Genomic DNA, 22,321 nt, shown 5'->3' with positions numbered 1-22,321 from the left:
TTGCTCATTGCATCTATCAGCAATTAAAACTTTTCAGAAGCCTTTCGGTTTAAAGGTTAGGTTTTTGTATATTTTTCATCCTTTGCCCTAGCAAAAGAACGGGATTTCTTTTAATAGTTTTTCAAATTAAGTATAAATGTGGATTTGGGTATGGATTATTATATACCTGAAAGATGCTTTTTTTTTTTTGTTTATATTTTTGCTGCTGTTAATCTGATTAGTTCATTTTACAAATATGACAGTCTATTGAAAATAACGAAATTTTATCTTGACTGTCAAACTAATAAAGATATTGAGTTTAGAATTGGGCTAGTATTTAATAACGAGAAAGAAGCTTTCAATAACTATAATTCTTATGCATATCATCAAAGATTTGGGGACCGTAAAGGGCAAAAATACAAAAATACTAAAGAGAAGCTGCGTAGTTGTACATTTATGTATTGCTATGAAGGTTGTGGGCTAAAGAGTTCACTTCATAAAGCTCCTAAATGCTATAGAACTGTAAAGAGATGTGGCTGTCCGCCTTTTATTAGATTCAAGATTGATGATGGTGTTTGGGAAGCGATAGAGTTTAAATCTTTCCAAAATCATGCCATGACTGCTGAAATCAGAGGCACTTAATCAGACCAATGAGGAAGATAAGTGAAACCAAAGGGATACGTTTAAATCTATGGCAAAATCAGGGGTGTGAACTACAATAATATATAATTGCATGAAGGATGATGTTAGTGGTGCCAAAAATCTTTCATTTGCTCTCGTGATGCTAAAAACTTAGCAAATTCTGAAAGGGTAATCTTGAATTATTTGATAAATTTGCAATTGGAAGGAAATAATATATACTAATAATTTTCCAGTTGATGATAAAAATATATTACTGGATGAAAATATACCTTCATTCACGTGGGCATTCAAAACTTTTCTGGAAACTATGAAAATAAGACCCCAAAGATAATTTTTACCAATCAAGCTGCTGCAATGGCAAATGCAATTAAACAATTACTTTCAGATGATATATATCATTTATGTGGTTGGTATATCTCTAAAAATGCAATAGAATATATCGATCGATCATTTGTATAGACAATATCAAGTGAAGTGAAGTGAAGGAATTTGTAAATAATTGCATGGATCAACTAGAAACTCAAATTCAACAACATAAATCCTCCAATAGATGTGGTTCATCAAATGACATTCGAAGATCACAAACTAAATCTAATGATATTCAGATTTTTGATCTTGTCAAGAGGAGATTAAAAGGCAGATCCACTACTAATATCAAAAGCTCATACGAAAAGAAGAGAGCAAAGAAATCAAAGAGTGAAACTAATCTACAATCACAAGATGCTCTTGTATAACATTTCTATTAATATGTACTATGTTTCTTTTATTGAATGTTGATGTTTTGAGTATTTTGTAGGGCAATGCAAATTTAGTCCAGGAAGATTATTTGCAACTTCAGGATATTCATTGTTCTAGTTTCACGAATATGTTTTTCAATTTTTCTATGGCTTCTACTTATATTAGCAATTAAATATTTCCGGTCAATGCTTTATTCCCATGGAATTTAACTTCTCAACCGCAATCAAATCAGGTAGAGGTAAAATTTTATTTTTCGTGAAATATATCCAATCTACAATTGTAATTTTTTTTTAAAAAAATTATCATGTAACTACAATTTTTTATTTTATTTTATACAATAAACACCAACGAGGAGTTGACGATTGAAAAATGAAGAAAGACTAGACTACCTTGTAAGTTCGTTAAGAAAAAAAAAATGAAAAAGAGCAACTATTGAAGTGTTTTGGATATTGAACAAGTCATTTGATATTGAAACACTTGATTTTTTAACATGAGCATCTGTAGTTATATCAGTTCATTATAAAAATGCTTTTTTTTTTCTTTGGAAACTTGGTCCATTGTAAGATGTAAATCCACTGGTGTTTTAGAACTTTTGTTGATTGTTTTCAAGTCAATCAATCGTAAAAATTAAAATGCATGCTCAACAAATTCTCAAAAAGGGTATCAAATGAAGCCAAAAAAAATTGTATTTAAAACTCCAATGTATATAGTACGCTATCTAACCTCGTTTGGAAGCAAGAAAAGAAGAAAAAAAACAGTTAGCATATAAACTATAGCGATGATTACTGCATCAAAATATTGGACGACTATAATTGAATACATCAATTCCTTTTTAACGTTGTCTTCAAGATCCTCAAACATTACTATTCATCTTCTTTTCTTCCTCTATCAAATTTGAAAGTTAAAATCTTACAAGGAGCACCAACAAAGGCATAATTAGTGTCATGATCAACCGTCATCCAGAACTCAGTGCTCTTATAAATATTATTTTGAATCAATGGCATAGACAATCATTCATAGATTAGTGGTCAAGATTTGACCATCCAAATCTTCATGGTATAGATGTCCATGAACGATAATTTAATAGTAAATCCAAATCTTTGTGTTAAGATTGTACAAATAATTGGTAAAAATTTTTATACTTTTGAGAGGTAGTTGCACTGTCTATCTCCGAGCTCTTCTTCCAAAGCCATGCCGGTTTAATAATCATCATCAAGATACTCCTTAAACAAGAAGAAATTGAGAGTGGTAGGAATGGTAAGTATAATGTATATTAAACCTATAGTAACTAATAAATTAGCTTGTACATCTTTGTAACAAGAATGTAAAATTCAACTACTATGCGCAATCACCCATATATGTCATATGCATAAAAGTTGTGTAGTATAGCCTAAATTATATATTTTCATCTCTCCTACAACAATTTGAGAGTAACTAATAATTTTTTTTTGTCCAATTCTCAATTTTTAACAAGTTGTAACTTATGCCTAATAAATTTATACATCATTAATAATATGAATGAAATATTCAATTACTATACACAATCAACTATGCTACCTATAGATTCAGAATTAACATCTTTGTAAGTCATGATAAATTAATATGTGCATTTTTGTAATATGAATGTAAAATTCATGTTACTATACATAGTTACTTGTACATGTCATTTGTGTTATAATTATGCGGCATGCTCTAAATAGTATATTTTCATTTTATGAAATCTCACAACAATTTTGGGGGTAACTAATTAATTTTTTTTGTCCAATCTTCAATCTTTAACTGATTGTAATTCATGCCTAACTAATTTATACATCTTATTTTCATCTTATGAAATCTCACAACAATTTTGGGGGTAACTATTTAATTTTGTTGTCCAATCTTCAATCTTTAACTAATTGTAATTCATGTTTAACTAATTTATACATCTTATTAATATGAATGTAATATTCAATCACTGTACACAATCATCTATACATGTCTATAGATTCAAAATTAACATATTTTTAGCTTATGATAAATTAACTTGTACACCTTTCTAACATGAATGTAAAATCTAGTTTACTATACATAATCATCCATACATTTTATTTGCATTAGAGTTATGTGGCATAGTCTAGATTGTACATTTTCATCTTATAAAACCCTACAACAACTTGAGGGTAACTAATTAGTTTTTTTTTTTATCCATTCGTCAATCTTTAATCAGTTGTTACTCATGCCTAACTTGCGCACAATTTGTAACATAAAAATAATATGTACAAATTTAACATTAATATGTAATATTGAATTACTGTACATAATTATTTATACATGTCCATAGATTCGGAATTAACATCTTTGTAACTCAAGACAAATTAATTTGTACATCTTTGTAATATGAATGTAAAATTCAGTTACTATACATAATCATGTGTAGATATCATTTATGTTAGAGTTATATGGCATGATCTAGGTTATAAATTTTTATCTTATGAAGTCCTATCACAATTTGGGGATAAATAACTAATTTTTTCATTTATTCCTTAGTTTTTAACTGATTAAAACTCATTCGTAACTAAATTGTGCATCATATTAACATGAATATAATGTTCAATTACAATATACAATCATCTATACATGTTTGCTGATTCAGAATATATTATATGGTGTGACCTATATCGTACATTTTTATTTTATGAAGTCCCATAGAAGATTCCATAGTAGATTAGCAAAAACTTGCAAATATTTCTCCAAAAATATTTTCAATACTTTTCCTAACGAAACTCCCAAATAATTTATCATTAAAAGGCATTATCAACCCTTAGTATTCTAAAGTATGTTAGAAACAACCTAAGTGATATTAAGAACCTCCATGGGAGTAAAGGGCCGCTGCATCTCCAAAAGACTAGTAAACTTTGATAAAAAAAAATCAGATTTAATTCATCCAAACTACACTAAATTATAATAAGTTGTAATTTTAATTATCCACTAAATAAAAACATGAAAGAGACAGGGAAACAAGATTTCAATTATTCTAATACAGTCAAAGAAGATGATCATTTAGAAAATGGCAAACAAAGGCTACTATGGCAAAATCGTAATCATTCATAAAAAAAATTAATTTGAATAAAGTGAAAAGAAAACAATCATAGGATATCTTTGAATTTGCAACATTATGCATGGCAAAAGAAAGTATATAAATCATCCATAAATTTGCTAAATTGAAAAAAGAAAAAGAGAGAAGTTTATAAAAGTCTATGAAACCTTTTAAATTTAGTCTTTATAGCATGAAACTTTAGATTTAGTCTCGATCTTGACATCAAAAGAATTAGTCCTGATGGAAAGGATTCTGCAAGACCTTCATCTATGAAGAGAGAAGAAGAAGAGACTCGGTTGGTCATGATTTTAGAATCTCTTCCTATCTATTTCAAAATTTGAGTTAATAGTGGAAATATAAGTCAGTAAAACCATGTGATATGGATGTTTCTTATTGGCTCGATCTAACTAATCACCTCTTTCTCAACTTAACGTCAATCCTTCTTGAATCTATATTAAGAAAATATAATGGTTTCATTTGCCTCATGCCAACATTAGCTTGATTTCCATTTACATAAAAAATTGGAATGAAACTTAATGTTAAATTTCATAGTAGGAAGCTATACTTAATTATTAAAAGCATCTTTAATATATCCATATCCATGTGCAAAGATTCTTCTGTTAACATAGAAATTTTAATGTTTCTCTCAAGTCAAATTAGCATTCAAAGAAGACATGTTATAATTTCATGGACATATAATCCATTATCAAATAAAATATTGTCATTCAAGAAATTATAGATGTATAGGTTTGGTGGTTTTATATCATTAATCAGGGTATGCTTTGACTGTTAATGTTTTTTGTGGTATTACTACAACTATTAGGTGTAAAGAAATTGTTTGATCTATTTTGTTGTTTGATTTTATTTTTCACTTCATAAATAGGTATAGTCCCTCTATGTGGTTCTGTTACACCATTATATCTACCTTAACTAATACAACCATATCTGCATTTATAATAGGCAATTTAAGACTAATCGTTGCAAAGATAATAAATGACCTTGACAACTAGTCCTTCATTTGTTTACATTTATTTTGTAAAATCATAATATTAGATATAATTATGAATTGAGTATAGTATAATACATGTCTAGAGTTGTAATGTATATTGATATACAAAGGGCGTACTTATGGGCTAATATTGGAATATTATTTTATGAGAAGCCTGAGATGTGTTTAAAAGTTAGAAATATATCTTTATAAAAGTTGTAGTACCTATATACCATAATTTTATCCATGTTGTTTATATTAATGGTAATATGAGTGTAAATGTTTTATTTTCTTGCATAATAAATAAGTAAGGAAAAAAATATGTAGTTTGAATACAATTATAATATTGTTTTGTGATCTTAATTCATTTTATGCTACAAGTAAACCAATTCTAACAAATATTTTAGAGTGTGTTGTATCTAATATTTTAGTAGAAGAATAATAAATTTTTTGTATTGTATCCAATATTTTAGGAGTAGAATAATAAATTTTTATGCAAGAAAAGGGATGTAAAAACTCTAGAAGATGATTGATAACTCTTGGAACAAATTTAAGAGATATGGTACACATTGGCATGTATAGGATGCACCCCTACATTGGTAGAAACAAAAGCGTTTGTTTGTGTCGAAGAAAGTTTTGTAAATACTTTAAAATGATCGATATAGGAAGTACATAAAGAACTAATTTTGATAAAGTTCCTCTAAGAAATGTAGATGTCTCACTAACATTCTTGCTCTAATTTACATTGATTTACATATTAAAATATATGTCGTACATTTGTCCATATAGGATTGTATCTGTGACTTTAGTGAAAACTGATGTTTTGGTTATTACTGGCAATAATAGTTGACAAGAAAGTTTCATAATATATCTATTACTCCCTCCGTCCCATTGTTAATGCCATGTTTCACCTTTTTCATTGTCCCAAAATTAGAGTCATGCTAAAATTTTTCCCTTCCAGAGTTCCATCTTACCCTTGTTGTGCACATGTAAAAAAGTCCCAAGAAATTTAATAGGACCCACCATTTATTCCCATTTAGAGAAGTTCGAAGAGTGTGCAGGACAACTCCCAGTTTATAAGGCCACTATTGATGCGTGTTCTTAACGTATGAAGAGATGCATTTGATTGAGGTGGGACCCACAGAATTATGACTCTTTGAAAAACACAAACTTTAGTTGACTAATGTAATTCCAGCAGGGTAAATTTGGAAGTAAAGCATCGGTTGCCAATAATAGTCCACTGTACATAAAAAGTTGCAGTCCCAAGAAACGACTTTAAATTTGGGACGGAGGGAGTACTATTTTTCCAGGATCATGATAGTAACTTGATCTTTGCATTCTACAAGGAGTTTGGTGATGTGGATGTGTTGTTGGCTGAAGGTCTGGCGTTGCTGCATGGTCTTCAACTTTGCAAGGAGAAGGTTATAGTTCATTTCAAGCGGAGATGGATTCAGAGTCTCTGGCTTCTTTAGTCAAGGCAGGTTCCCCGGCTAAATGGCCTCTTTGCAATATTTTACGCGAAATTCGTTCGCTACTTGTCTTGTTGAACTCGGAGACCCATTATATCTTACGAGAAGCAAATTTGGCTGCAGATAGGATGGTTGCGCTGCGGCTTGGCCAAGAGTCATTCTTTTTTTCGCCTAGTCATTTGCCAGCCTTTTCATGTTGGTCCTAATCCTAGCATTAAATTCTAGATCTTTTCTTTATGTTCGCTCTCAAAGGGTGAGGGAGTAACATTTTTTGTTCACTTTTCTCAATAACTTCCCAAGGTCAGGTCTGGGCTCCCTCAAACTTTGTTACTTTTGTGATTTTTAATAAAAGATCAGTAATTTGTTGGAAACAAAAACTTCCAACCAATACCTTTTTATTGGATCCTTTTATATATTTTTTATTATATCTAATTTTTACACTAAGATACTCGCTAAAGTTTAAAATTGAACAATCGAATGAAATTAATGAAGATGGATATTTTTGTTTGTTAGTCTGGAAAAAAAAAAGCGAAATATCAATAACAACATAGAAAATGTTAAAACAATATCCTATTACTACGTTCTAACATAAAAGTTTTAGATTTTTGATAAAAACTTTTGTCCCAATTTTGTACCTTAATTGATTCAAATATTATTTGATTAACATAACAAATGATAGAGAATGCTTTGAAATCAGTTATAAGTCTAGTAAATACATTTAGCATCACAACTATTGCAAAAAAAAAATGTCTATTTCATGTAAGTCTCAAATTCAGATAATTTTCATGCCTATTTACTTACTAAAAGAAAGACAAAAGTATTTTCTCGTACATAATATTCCCAAAAATAGAGGGAGGTAGGCTAATTTGCACAAAAAATATTTTTGAAAAATTTCAAACAAACTTGTGCCTGTCAAAACAAATTTATAGACTATATTGCTACACATGATTGGCAACAAAAATAAAATAGAACATGCTTGCAGTTACTATAGTTATTTGATGGAAATTATTAAAGAAAAAAATTATATGATATTTTAAGAATATAAGGATGCTACTTTACATATTGGTACTCAATTTCAAAATTTTATTCAGAAATTTATAATTTTTAATATGTTATAGTTGTTAGAATATTATAAAATCTATTTTATCAATAAAATTTATTACACCATTACTATGTTATGCTATTGATTTTAGGGGATGATATTTACACATCTCATGAAGCTTTTACATGTCTTATCACAATATAGATACTTATCATTTGGTCTAAAAGCATAAACTTGATATTGTTTATAAAATGTTGATATTAATACTCTTATATTTGTTAATGATAGTATTAAATAGGGATAATTTTAGAAACCTCCCTTGAGGTTTCTGACAATTTCACTTAGCTCCCCCCAATTTTAAAAAATTACACTAATCTCCCTTACTTTTACTATTTAAGTAACATTATAGACCCATTAGGCTATAATTATACTTATGTATCCTAAAATACCCTTTTGCAATATCATAACATCAAAAGAAAGTGAAAAAAGGTTTAGTAATCAATTTAACCAAAAAACAAGTAACAAACACTTTTATTCAAATTTGCTATGCTTCCACGAAAGTTGTAAATCCAAAACCTCATCAACCATTCAAGCAAACTCCAATTTAATTCTCAAATTCTATCAATTTTGGTATCACTAAAATCCCAAATTTTACCAAAATCGTACTCCAACTTAATCTCCAAATTCTATCAATTTCGGCATCATCAAAATCCCAAACTCTACCTGAGTCACTTTACAAATAGACCATAATCACCACCACTAACTAAAATACCCTCAAAAGCTTCCTACCCCAAAATTAACACTATATTTTGTCTATTGGCTAAACTCACACCTCAAATTATAAATCCAACACCTATCGCAAATCACCTTTCTTGAACAGAAGACCTGGCCAACCACTATTGATGTCTATGTCAAGAGCAACCCCATACTCCAATGGCGCTAGAAATAGAGAAACTAATCTTTATGACAAACCACCACCAATACTTGTAAATCAAACAAAAATGAAACTAAATGAATATATTAGATTCTAGTGTGTAATAGACATAATAGCATAACCCAGAGTCATCCCTTTTTCTCTTCCAATCATAACCCATTAATTTCAATTTTTTCCTCTCTATCACAACCATCTTCATCATCTCCATCTAATTTGACCATGAAATTTTCATTTGCTCCCTCAATTTGTAATTTTGGAAATTCTGATTCATTAACTTATGCAAATTATAATACGAGAAGAAATAAACAAGGGGGATGATAATTAAGTACTACGGAAAGAGAGAAATAGACAAGAAATAAATACTTCGGGTAGGTTTGGATGGTGGTGTAGTTGATGGTGGAAGATACTATGGGGTTATAGGTAGGAAGGAGAGAATCATAAGAGGTAGAAAAAAAGGGAGGGAAAGAGAGGAAACTGCTATTAATTAAAGTAGAGTTGGGGATGATGACAAGTTGTTGCAGGTTTTTATATTTTCTTTTACTTTTGGTTTGGTTTTTGTATCCCACATATGTGGTAAATTATCTATTAAGTAAATGGTATTGTAGTCATTTTATTGAACCGAGGGAGGTTAGTGTAATTTTCTAAAATTGGGGGAGTTAAGTGAAATTGTCAAAAACTTCAAGGGAGGTTTCTGAAATTGTCCCTATAAAATATTAAATTTTAATAATATCAAAGAGAAAAAATATCAGTATGTAGTACATTTCATGGTAGTGATAATTCTAGCAACAAAAGAAATAAAATGTTTATAATAACAATGAAATAAGAGAAATATTTTAATATATTTATATAACTTAGACATGTGTAATTAATGTGCATACAAGTACATGTTCAATTTACTTATTTAATTGCCATCAATGAAAACAAGTTTGACTCAAACACTGAATGTGATTATTCCAAACCTAAATTTTATCAATTTCTATTTTTGATTGATGAAGTGATTGAAGATAGATCAAGTTTAAATGGGACCTTAGACATTGAAAAATTATTAATTGCGCAATGCAATATTTATCACATGAATCATATAAAAAACAAAAGTAGTATATAATCATCTTTTTATTACTATATAAAATAATCATATTTTTACGTTGTCTAATATATCCTTACTAATTAATTTCTCATCACTAACAATTAGTCAAAACTCTCCACAATCCTATTAAAGTTAAGACTTTCCAATTTGATAATTCACTATAGTCTTCAATGTATTTTGCCTTCAGTTTGATGATTTTCACTATCATCCCCATCAATCCTTAGTATCTTAAATTTAAATTTGATGATTCATTATCTTTCTTAATGCCAATTATTTCATGTTAAGTATTTCATATAATTTTGATATAAAAAATTAAGTACTTCACAGAATTTTATTTTTATAAGAATTTGGATCTTAATGTTTTTTCTAAAGTATGAATGTAAGGCCACTAAATAGTATATATTTCTGAATATAAAACTAAAATATTCCTAGACAGTCTGATATATCTATCCCGTTGCCTACCAGAGGACCTGGATATCCCTCTATGGGAAACATGCATTCTTATTTGCCTCCTATATCATATCACATGGTACCGGTGTATCCCATGCTTCCTACCGAAGGACCTGTGTATTCTTCTATGGGAAATCTGTACCCTCATTTGCATTCTACTGTGGATAGCAGCTCACTTGCTCCGTGACCAGCTCTTGGGGCTGGTGTTATTCATGAAATGTCGATGTCTTCTTCCCAGATGCATAGAGATGTACCACCGCAGTAGTCCAGGAGTTGGAAGTCCTATATGGGAGCTTGAAATTATCCCACGGTTCGTTTTCTAGTTAATCCAATATGTTGGCTACTGGAAATTATTTTGGAGGTCAAAATTATATTTGTTGCTCTTCCCATCTAAAGAAGAATAAAAAATTGGTCTTTCTTGATTCTTTATCTTGTTTTTTTCTAGCGTGTTTGTTTGGTGTAAAGAGACAATTATAATTTTGATATATTTGGTAACTTGAGGAGTTATGACTTCCATATAGCATTTCTCTCAATCTAAAATCTTGTGCACTTTCACTACGAAAATACTAAAGCTGATTTTTGAAAATTTCAATTTTTATGGGGAGCAGAAAAAGTTGCGTAAAATTTTTTTCTCATTGGAACTAAATTTGTGACTGAGGAATTTTCCAGAAGTTATTATGGAACTCCTGGTGTTCTTATCTTAAGTATGATTCTTCCTGTGATACAACCCAAAATGACTCTTACGGTAAGTTGTGCTATCTCCTTTCTATTGTCATTGAAATGCCAGAAATGTCAGGTGCATTGAGTTTGAAAATATTTGATCAAGCGAAAAATGATAAAGTTCCTGAATAATGTTGGTCAGTACGGTGAGTTCTTTGCTAAGTTATTTACTAGAAGCATCTTAACCTTCATGTTTTTTTTTGTTTGATTTGTAATGTCCTTTATACTTCTAAATGTAGGAGGCAAGGATGTGCTCCCACTACATGTTGTTTGGATTCTGCGAGTATGGTTCAAGTTGTCTGTTTGTTTATGATTTGACTATAGACCCACATTTACCGCTTACCCCAACAGTGTGGATTCCTCCTTACAAGCGACCACCTCCAAGGTCATAGGTTATAGTGTTAGGGTGGTTATCTAAATTTCATATTTGGTGAAAATCATCACCTATTAAACCCAAAATCTATATAGCAATTATTAAGAAATAAATTAAGAGTAAAATAACGGAAGCGTACCTGAATTCATATTGACAAACTGATATTTGAATCTCCAAAGATATTGCGGTGGCCTTTCAGATCAACACGTATTTGCCAAACTTTGAGAGAACCCTTTAGTATCTCTCTAATATCTTTCCTGACGATAGGATATCAGGAAAGAGTTGTTTTTATGGTACTAGAAAATACGACAAATAGAATATACCGTGTGATTTGGGGACCATAACTCTATTTATAGGTAACATTCCTGTTACCCTTTGGAATTCTATTTCACCCCATCATAAAATTAGGAACTCTTAAGTTCCTACACATTAAAGACCCACATCTTATTAGATACATTAAGTCCAAACCATATTTGATCACTTTAATTGGACTTAATCTTATTTGACAGTTTGCATTACATAATTATTCACATATAAATCCAACGTTGGATTAAAGATCCAACAATCTCACATTTGGATTATATGTATAATCTTATAATTATGTTTTGTAATTAATCGTATGAGTTCAACTTTACTGTCATTACCACAATATATCTGTAACCAATTCGATCCATTAATCATACCAACATAGGATCAAAGTGGCCTTTGTTACAATTTCGCAACTCGATCCATCAATGGTCACATATATTGATATAATTAAATGACCTGAATCATGATGTGGATGTATAGCATGAAAATTTCATGTAATGTGATCATAACATGCTTATTTTCAATTGGTCCATTTTAAATTTTCATAAGATCAAATCATACCAAAGTCAGAGTATAAATAAATCCAAATTTTACTTATGCATAAAATATCCTTAAATCATTAATAATCGAAAGGTATCATAAGAGCATCTAAAATAACAAACTCCCACTAAAACTGTACATCGTTTAATAACATGACACCCATACGAGCAGTATGCTCATGAAACATTTTGGGTGGCAATCCCTTAATAAACGGATCCGCAACCATGGAGTTTGTCCCGATATGCTCTATCAATAACTGTCCACTCTGTACTCTTTTTTTAACAGGCAGAAACTTGATATCATGTGTTTAGATTTTATCGAGCTCCTATTATTATTGGAATATAAGACTGCTAACTTATTATCACAAAATAATTTGATCAATTTTTCAATACTATCCACTACACGTAATCCAGTGACGAAGTTTCGCAACCAAATTCTATGGTTGGATGGCTCATAACAAGTTATGAACTCTGCAGCCATAGTAGAAGATGCTATGAGGGACTGTTTAGCACTCTTCCAAAATATGACACCTTCAACCAACAAGTAGACATAGCTTGACTTTGATTTCATAGTATCTTGTCATTCAGTATAATCAAAATCAGTATACCCAATGATCTCTAATTCATTTAACTTCCGTTACGTGAGTATGTAATCTTTTATTTTCTGTAAATACCGTAAGACCCATCTGCTTGCTTTCCAATGATCTAATCCAAGAATGCTTAAATACCTATCCAACATTCCAGTAATGTACGCACTATCCGGATGTGTACATACTTGAGCATACATTAGACTCCCTACTGCTGACGCATAAAAAATCTTTTGCATCTCTTTTTTCTCAAAAGTATTCTTAGGATACTGCTCAAGACTAAATTTGTCTCCTTTAGCCACAGGAGTATCACTTGATTTATAATTTTGCATGCTATATTTTTTAAGAACTTTTTCGATATATCCCTTTTGTGATAGTTCTAAAATACCTCGAGAGTGATCCTGATGTATCTATATGCCTAAACAAAAGATGCATCATCAAAATCTTTCATCTCAAAATTCTTAATTAGAAATTTCTTGATTTCATGCAATAGACCAATATCGTTGCTGGCAAGCAAAATGTCAACAACGTACAATACCAGAAAAATATACTTGCTCCCACAAACCTTATGGTATATACAATCATCTACTAAATTCATCTCAAAATCAAATGAAATGATCACTTAATGAAATCTGAAATACCATTGTTGAAACTAGGGTTGCAAACGAATTGAAATGGAGCTCGAATCGAACTCGAACTGACTCGAATCGATATCTAGTTCGAACTCGAGTTCAAGATATTAAGCTCGTTAAACTCACGAGCTCGAGTACATACATATATTTTTTATTTTAAGTATATATTTTTTATTTTAATAGTAAAATTACATATATATCCTTAATATTTTATTATTTATTAAGAAAAAAAAATATTATTTTATTTATTTTTTAAAAAATAAAATAATTATTTTTTATTTTTTTTGAGCTCGATCTTGCTCAAATCAAGTCGAGTTCGAACTCGAATTTTAAATTGTCGGTTCATCGAGTTCGAGTTCGAATTCACTAAAATTAAGTTAAGATTCGACTCGATTAGGCCAAAAGGCGTCTCGATTCGGTTCGTTTGTAGCCCTAGTTGAGACGCTTGTTTAACCCCATAGATGAATTTTTTAAATTTGTAAATCATATTTTTTGGATCTCCTGATACAAAATTTTCTGGTTGCACCATATAAATTGTCTCATGAATGTTACCATTGAGAAACGCTGTGTTTATATCCATATGATGTAACTCAAGATCGAAATGTGCCACTAATGTCATGATAATTCTAAAAGAGTTTTTTAAAGAGACCGGAGAGAAGGTTTCTTTATATTCGACACCTTTCTTTTGTGTAAATTTCTTGACGACAAGACGAGTTTTGTATCTTTTCATATTGCCTTTTGAATCCCTTTTAATTTTAAATATCTATTTACAACCAATGGGTTTCGCTCCTTCTAACAATGAAACAAGATCCCAAACATCATTGTCTTTCATGGATTTAATCTCTTCATTCATAGAATGGATCTACTTTTGAGAATTTAAACTTTTCATGGTTTGACGAAAGTTGATTGGATTATCTTCCATCAATCCAGAATCATCCTCATATTCTTGGAGAAAAATAATGTAATCATCTGACACTGCACTTCTCCTTTCTCTAGTGGATCTTTTTAATGGCATTGGTTCTAGGAGAGAAAGAGTTTGTTCTTCTATAACAGTTTATTTTTCGATATTGTTTTGATTTGTCATGTCATGGTCAAGTTCAGGAATAAGATCCTGAACAAAATCAATGATACTTGTGGGAATATTAATATATTCTTCTTTAAAAACAATGTCTCTTACTATATTTTTTCCTCCAGCCTCGATATCCTCAAAGAACCGAGCATTTCCTGTCTTAAAAATTATTTTAACTGTGAGATCATAAAACTTGTAACACCTGAATTTTTCAGAATATCCAATAAAATAACAACTAACTATTCTTGAGTCTAGTTTCTTTTCATTTGGCTTATAAGGTCTTATCTCAGTTGGACATCCCCAAATATATAAATACTTTAAATTGGGCTTTATCCTTGTCCCAAGTTCATAAGGAGTTTTAATAGTTGTTTTAATTAGAACTCTGTTAAGAATATATGCTGCAGTTTTAAGTGCTTCTCCTAAGAGTGACTCTGATAAAATAGAATGACATATCATACTCTTTATCATGTTTTTAAGCGTTTTATTTCGCCTTTCAATTACACCATTTATAATGGGTGAACTCGGTATAATGCATTATGGGATGATACCGCATTCTTCTAGATATTTAGCAAATGGTTCTGGACGTTGTTAATCTGAACCATCATATCAACCATAGTACTCATTGCCACGGTCAGATTTGACGTTTTTAATTCTTTTGTTGAGTTGATTCTCAATTTCAGGTTTAAAATTTTTGAACACGTCCAGTGATTGTGACTTTTCAGAAATGAGATAAATGTGACCATATCTAGAAAAATCGTCTATGAACGTTATAAAATATTGTTGACCATTCCAAACAGATGTAGAAAAAGGTCCACAAATATCCGTATGTATAAGTTCTAAGACGTCTAAAGACCTATTGGTTTTAATTCTCCTTTTATTGGTTTGTTTTTTTCTTTATACAGTTAATATAATCATCAAAATTTGTAAATTCAAGGGGTCAAAAATTTCATTTGACACAAGTCTTTTCATTCTCCGTTTGGAGATATGTACCAATCTCTTGTGCCATAATACGGTTGAATTATCATTGGTTAATTTTCTCTTTACTCCTCTAGTACTCAATTGCAGAGATTCATTAAATGAGTCAATTGTATCAATTAAATATAGATTATTGTAGTGCGTTAAAGAATTAGAGCCAACTAATTTTGAATCATGAAACAATTCAAAATTTTCATTTTCAAATGAACAAAAATAACCAAATTTGTCCAAAGCAAAAATAGAAATTAAATTCCATCAAAAAGACGGTACAACAAATGTTTCATTGAGATCCAAATAAAATTCGATCTTTAACAATAATAAAAAACTCCAATTGTCTCAATTTGAACTGTTTTGTCATCGCTCATGTAGATATATCTTTCATTATCATTAGACTTTCGACAATTCATACAACCCTGTACAAACACACTGATGTGAGTTGTTGCACCAGAATCTAATTACCATGTGTGTTTAGGTACCAAAATTAAATTAACTTTTGAACAAACCAAATTAAAAAGCATACATTTCTTAGCACGCCAAGTGTGATAGTTGGTGCAATGCTTCTTTTTATGTCATTCAACTTCACAGAAGAAACAACTATTCTTTCTCTAATCATCTGATTTCTTTTGTTGTTTCTTTTGTGGCACTGTACTTGCAGCTCCTTTTTCCTTCTTTTTTTTTAAATCCCTTATTTTTATTATTAGTGGTTGACACTAGATGGGCACTTTCTATCTAATCTTGCTTCAACCTCCTCTTTCTCTACACAGTGTGAGATGAATTCATTTAGAGATCAAATCTCCTTTTAACTGTTGTAATTCACCTTAAACTGGCTAAACTGTGTAGGAAGAGATATAAAATCAAATGCACCAGTAATTCTTCAGAGAGTAACACTTTAAGTGCATTTAATTTTGAAAAAATATGAGACATTTTCATAATGTACTCTTTGATATTACCTTTACCACTAAATTTCATTGAAGTTAGATGTGTCAAGAGCGTACTAATTTTAGCATTTTCATTCTTGACAAACATTTTTTCAATGTCTTGAAGGAACTCTTTAGCGGTTACTGTCGTTTCTGACATTGTTCCTCTGAATGCTTTTGGAACGGCCTTTTTAATGATCATCAGATACAAGCGATTCGATCTTTCCCACCTTTCATTATTTCTCTTTTCATCAGAGATACTCTGATCTGTAAGAGGTGGGGGAGAGTCATCCCTTAACGCAAGATCGAGATTCATTACTCCAAGTACTATCAAGAGATTTTCTTTTTAGAATTTGAAGTTTGTGCCATTTAACATAGGAATATTATTGATGTTGGTAGTAATATTCGTAAAATCATTTGCAATTGAATAGAAAATATTAAATAATTAAAACAAATTCACATAAACCAAAATAATAATAAATTTAAATAAAGGTAACACCATCTCAAGATACCGATGTTCCATTAATATTTTATTTTTGGACAAAAGTATTAACTTTTAAATGATGTTTTGGTGTAGTAATAAATACTGATAATAATAACATGTCAAAAAATAAATTTTCTTTTGAGCCAATTTATAAATCACTTGAAAAAAATTCAAATAATTATCACGTATTTATTACCACAAGTGCACATGTAATTTTATTAAATATTGACATTCCTTTGGGCCGATCAATATTTATAAAATTACAAGTAGCCAACTAGTTATATTTTAAAATAAATTATTTTCATAATAGAGGTCACTTTGGTGGCATATTATTTCAATTAATTTATTCCAAAACATATATAATCATACCAATATTCAAATTTAAAATTATCCAAATTCAACAAAAGTTTTAATCAAAGTCAACTTTGGTCAATTCTGGTCAAAACGTGGTCAAACCAGTCAATTGGATCAAGACTTATTGGAACAAAAATTCATATCCATAATTTGATCCAAATTTATCATTTAAACCCAAAATATTTTTTAAGTCCATAATGTCTTATAAAATTATATATGTAGTGGGCCAAACATGTGGATTTTATAGGGTTTAAATGTCTTATTTAACTTTATGAAGGTTTACTTAAATTAAAAAAACCCTAATTTCCTTGTATTATTTCTCAAACAAGAAAGCAAGTCAAAGAGTCCAATTGTAAACAATTGAGCTACAAAGGCATAATGAAAAGTCACAGCAAAAGAAAATATTTTGGCTTTATGTTTGAGAAAAAAAGGACAAACTACTTGACAATCAATTATGATCATGAAACACGTGCCAACTAGTCATAGTAAGCTAAGTCGAATTCTCCAGATGTAAAACAGTAAAAGTAGGGAATCAGCCAACCAAAATAGCATGAAGAAACAATTGAATCATACAACTAAAGCTGGACTGGATGAGGGGCAGGAGCGGTCATCAGGTGTACCGCTCCTGAGCTGTAAAGGGTCAAGATTTGGCCTCAAAAAATTGTACGATCCAGATTACTTCACGTATCTCATTTTTAACGTGTGTGAAACCCATAAAAATTTGTTCTAAAGTTACATGTTGTGTAAATAAAGTTACGTCGTATGAAAACAAATACTTTGTTTGGATAGGCATTTTTTGCCTTATTCCAAAAAATATGTCAAATTGGTGTTTGGATAACAAAAAGTAGACTAAAATAATATGCGTGTACATTCCGTCTCGTATGTTCCAGCATAGAAATTATGGTCAAAACCAAATCTAGTTGATGCTTGTAGTGTAGCCCACGTGGACATATGCCTGGTGTACCCATTTGGAGTTAACAAGTCTTGACCGTCAGGGGCCCTCCACTTCTACTGTGTTTCACTATTGGCTTACCGTTACAAATTTTTTACCGTTGCTCCTTCTGTCTGAGTAAAGCAAAGGGAAAGCTGCTCCATCAAAGCCTTCGTCAGAAAACTTATTCGGCCGAGCCGCTCTTTTGCTGAGCAATTACTTCAACATCCAACCCATTCAACGACTACATCATAAAGGCAATTTGAAACTATCAACAAGACTGAGTCTACTGCTACCAACACGCCGAAGGAATTGATTCCTCTGCCATGAAGTGATAGCAAATTTCACTTCGCTTGCAGAAGTTGGGACAGCGTGCGTTCTATAAATCTGTGAAGCTTGGGTTTCGATTTGCAATTACAGAAGCGCCTCTGCATATGGAGCACGGGAGTATGTGATTCATCTCACCTTTCATCGATCGATAGCAAGTCCAGCGTATTGGAAAGGAAGGAGGTAAGTGCTCTTATATTCCCAGGTTTCCTAGCCCTTGCAATACGCCATTAAGCTGCCATACAGCGGTTGGTAATTTAGTTTAACACTTGTCTAATTGGTTGGTCAATTTTGTCATCTTTGATTTCGGTAACTTCTTGTTAAAATTTCTCCCATTTCTTCCAAGTTGCTGCGTATTTGATGAATCGCATGAATGTTAAATTAGGGTCCCGTGGCTGGCATTCTTCCCAAAATATGCATTTATTTACAGTTGAAGAATCATCAATTGATGTTCACGGGTGTGTAATTTTTCTCCCATTTTAGTTTCTTATCTACCCTGATGCTTCAATTTTTCAATTCGCAGGACTAGTTGATCTTTATAATGTTGAAAGTTATGCTGAGATGTCAAAACAATTTGCCTACGAGAGAAATTTTGTCAAATTTATTAGAATTACGCATAGAATACAAAATATGCTTTACAGTTACTAATAGAAAACTTGGTTCCCTTCGTTCATAAATTGGTACAACCGTGTGAGTAATTTATGGGACTCCCTCATTGAAGATTGTATTTGTGTTTGGATAGCATTCTAAATTTTGCTGTCGTCTGATGAAGAACTTATGGAACACCTGCTATGGTTGTTTTGTGTCAATTTTTTTCCATAACCACCCACGATGTGCTGATGTATGTCTGATGTATAGGAAGTTTTCATACCCGCTAGCAATTCATATATTCAGAATTCAAGCGTCGGTGAGTCTTCTCCCTGCTGTACCACTAATTATATTTGGCACCAATACTCTAATCCAAATGTGTAGAACCTTTCTTACTAATTGTTCTATGTTTTACAAAATCCCCTTGCAGCACTAGTTCTTCTGTCACAGCTCATTCCTCTTGTGCCTCAAACGACTTTCACAAGTCCCTACAAAACTACTTTGACGTAAGATATCATTTTCTATGCCAATTTATTTCATCTACTATTGTGCATACAACATATTTATAAAAGAATGATGTGTTTATTGGTTTGTCCATAGATGTCTGAGAAAAAATATTGGCATTGCTGGGAGGAGGATCTTTATGTCCGCATCTACGTGGAGTGGCAGCAAAATGGAAAATGGGAGGCAACTCGTAGTACGTTGGCTACCTTCAATGCATTGGCTAACTACTTGACTCAAGAGTGTGGGCTCGGTTGCACTGGAAGCTAATGCCAGTCCAAATACTATTGAATGGTGGAGAAATGGAGGTTGTTCACTCATCTCCGGGGAGATTCTGCCAAACCAGAGATTGGGATAGGGTGGGATGCCGAGCATAAATGCTTCCATGCTGGATCTGAGCAATGGGCTTATTTGTACCAGGTTATTTTTAACCATTGTATGCATGTTCCATTATATTTCCTTAACATGAAATTCTGCAGTACTTACAAATTTTGCTAAAATAATTAGTCTTTTCAAGGCCAATGGTTACATACATGCCAATTTTTAGCATAAACTGAGAATGGAAGAACACGTGTTATCTGTTATTAGAACTTTTTCAATTAGGCTTTTTAAAGCCATAGTAGGAAAAAAGCTACTATCTATCGGAATTTTGCTGCTGCTCTAGTTCTGATAGTGTATTACAGAACAATGCGCCTCCACTAGGGTCATCTAGCTTGTGTCTAATTGTTTCGTTTGAGACTACAAATTTGCTCTCCACTTTTATTTTGTGATCATATTGATTATGTATACAGAATTCAGAGTTGGAAGGCCGTGGTAACATCTGAATTATTTTGTTTCTTGTACTTCATTTCCTGCTCTGTCTTATACATTTTGCACTACCTGCTGGATATAAAATGTGCATCTAACTTAGCTTCTTCTTCCAAATAGATAAACAAGCACTATTTGGACCTCCAGCACCCAAATAGTGCTGATTTGGTGATGCAATGGGATGTGGTTATGGGTGGCAAACACGCCATTGGCAGTCGAACTCAGTTTTCGGCACAGCCCCCGCCGCAATATGTGCCTCCCCAAGTAAGGAGATGTAGGGGAGATAGTAGTGATATCAAGGGGAAATAGGTGGGTTCAAGCTCTGTTATTGACCCTACACATCACTTCCTTTCTTCAGACGATGAAGATAGCCCTGTTCAAAGTAATCCTGGGAAACGTCCAATTTCCAGTGGTGCTTATAGCTCAGAGAAGGATGGATCTAGAGGTGCGAAGTCTAGACAGGCGGGCTTTGAAAACTACCAAGAAGCGCTTAGCAATTTCAATAGATTCTCTTGTATTGCGGCAAATGAAAAAGAGTCCAGAGAGAAATATTCCAGAGCTGCTGCCAAAAAAGCTGTCGAGAGCTTGGGTTTGGAGAAGCGGCTGCATATGTTCTTGTTGAAGGAGTTACTGGATGAAGAGTTTCGACCTTTGTTTCTTAGCTTCAGTAGGGATGAGCAGTTAACCTCGATTGAGATGTTCATCATCCCGAAGATGGAGGGGAAGTGAAGTTGTCACTGCTTATTGGCTGCCCGTAGTTCTTGTTAACTTTTTGTTGCATGACTTTTATTAATTTTCGTTATCGGCTAGTAAGTTCTTGTTTAATGCTGTGGGCATTGATGGTTATCAAAGACCAGATTTTGATTAGATTTGTTATGACCCAAAATGCTTGGCTTAGTATTTTGAAAGGTGCTGTTTATGCCACGGGCAGTTTTTTGGAGTAAACTTAATTCATTTAAATTAACATGTTTGTTAAATATGTTGGTTTGGACGTGGCATTAATTTACATGAGTGTTGTTGAACCTGGTTCGATTTGCATATGCTAATTTCATAAATTTAAGGGCAATTTGTGTACTGCTGCTAATACAGAGGCACTGACAGGTAATTTAAGATTATTCTTCTGCCAAAAGTGGTCATTTCACAGGCCCACACCTCCATACAGTCTGTTAATTTGGCTTGTTAAATTCAATTCAAATTCTGTCTCTATGTTTGAATGCAACAATTATTATATTTGTATTGTGCCACAGATTTATCCACATGGATAAAAGGACACACTTCCATTTGCAACCATGGGAAATGGTTCCCTTGTTGCCATGGCTATCTTTGAGTCTAATTACCGTGAAGGTCTGACTGTAAGTTTGTATGCTATTTTGTTTGGGCATTCATGGTTGTCAGTGCTTGGAGACTACAAATTGGTTAATATTGGACTATTGTAGAGAGATGAAGGGGTTCAAGTAGTTGCAGAGGCCAACCCCTCCTACAATTCTCAAGTCTCAACCCCTTCTAAAAATGGACTATTGAGAAAGAAGACTACAGTTTACAGGCTTATGGCCTTTCAATTTTGCGCACTTTTAAGAACAAGAGCAATTCAGGCTGATTCCTTAGACGTTGGAGATGGACAAGAACAAGAGCAATTCATATATCTTTTCCTAATCGCACACAGTCAAAGACAAAAATCTCTCATATCAGGGGCCCTCAATTATTTTGCACAACTCATAGTGAGATTCGTTGCAGCCATTATGGAATTGAGATATTTTCATACGTCAAACAATAGGCATTCACGCCTGCTATGTTTCATGGAAA

At 31.9% G+C, this 22,321-nt stretch overlaps 1 long non-coding RNA gene across 2 annotated transcripts; it reads left to right on the top strand.

Annotated features, from left to right (window-relative positions):
* The first annotated feature begins 19,195 nt into the window (after positions 1 to 19,195).
* Positions 19,196 to 21,385, top strand: LOC140016317 (uncharacterized). Of its 2 annotated transcripts, XR_011822706.1 has the most exons (4): positions 19,196 to 19,529; positions 19,641 to 19,716; positions 19,811 to 20,131; positions 20,639 to 21,385. It is a non-coding gene; the product is annotated as an uncharacterized lncRNA (long non-coding RNA). The 2 variants fall into 2 exon arrangements; XR_011822705.1 differs by lacking the exon at positions 19,196 to 19,529 and having other exon boundaries at positions 19,556 to 19,716.
* Positions 21,386 to 22,321: the final 936 nt, after the last annotated feature.

The sequence above is a fragment of the Coffea arabica genome, chromosome 10c, assembly GCF_036785885.1.
Source record: "Coffea arabica cultivar ET-39 chromosome 10c, Coffea Arabica ET-39 HiFi, whole genome shotgun sequence".
Lineage (NCBI taxonomy): Eukaryota > Viridiplantae > Streptophyta > Magnoliopsida > Gentianales > Rubiaceae > Coffea > Coffea arabica.
Note: the sequence above shows the minus strand (reverse complement) of the source record. Positions and strands in the feature narration are given on the sequence as shown.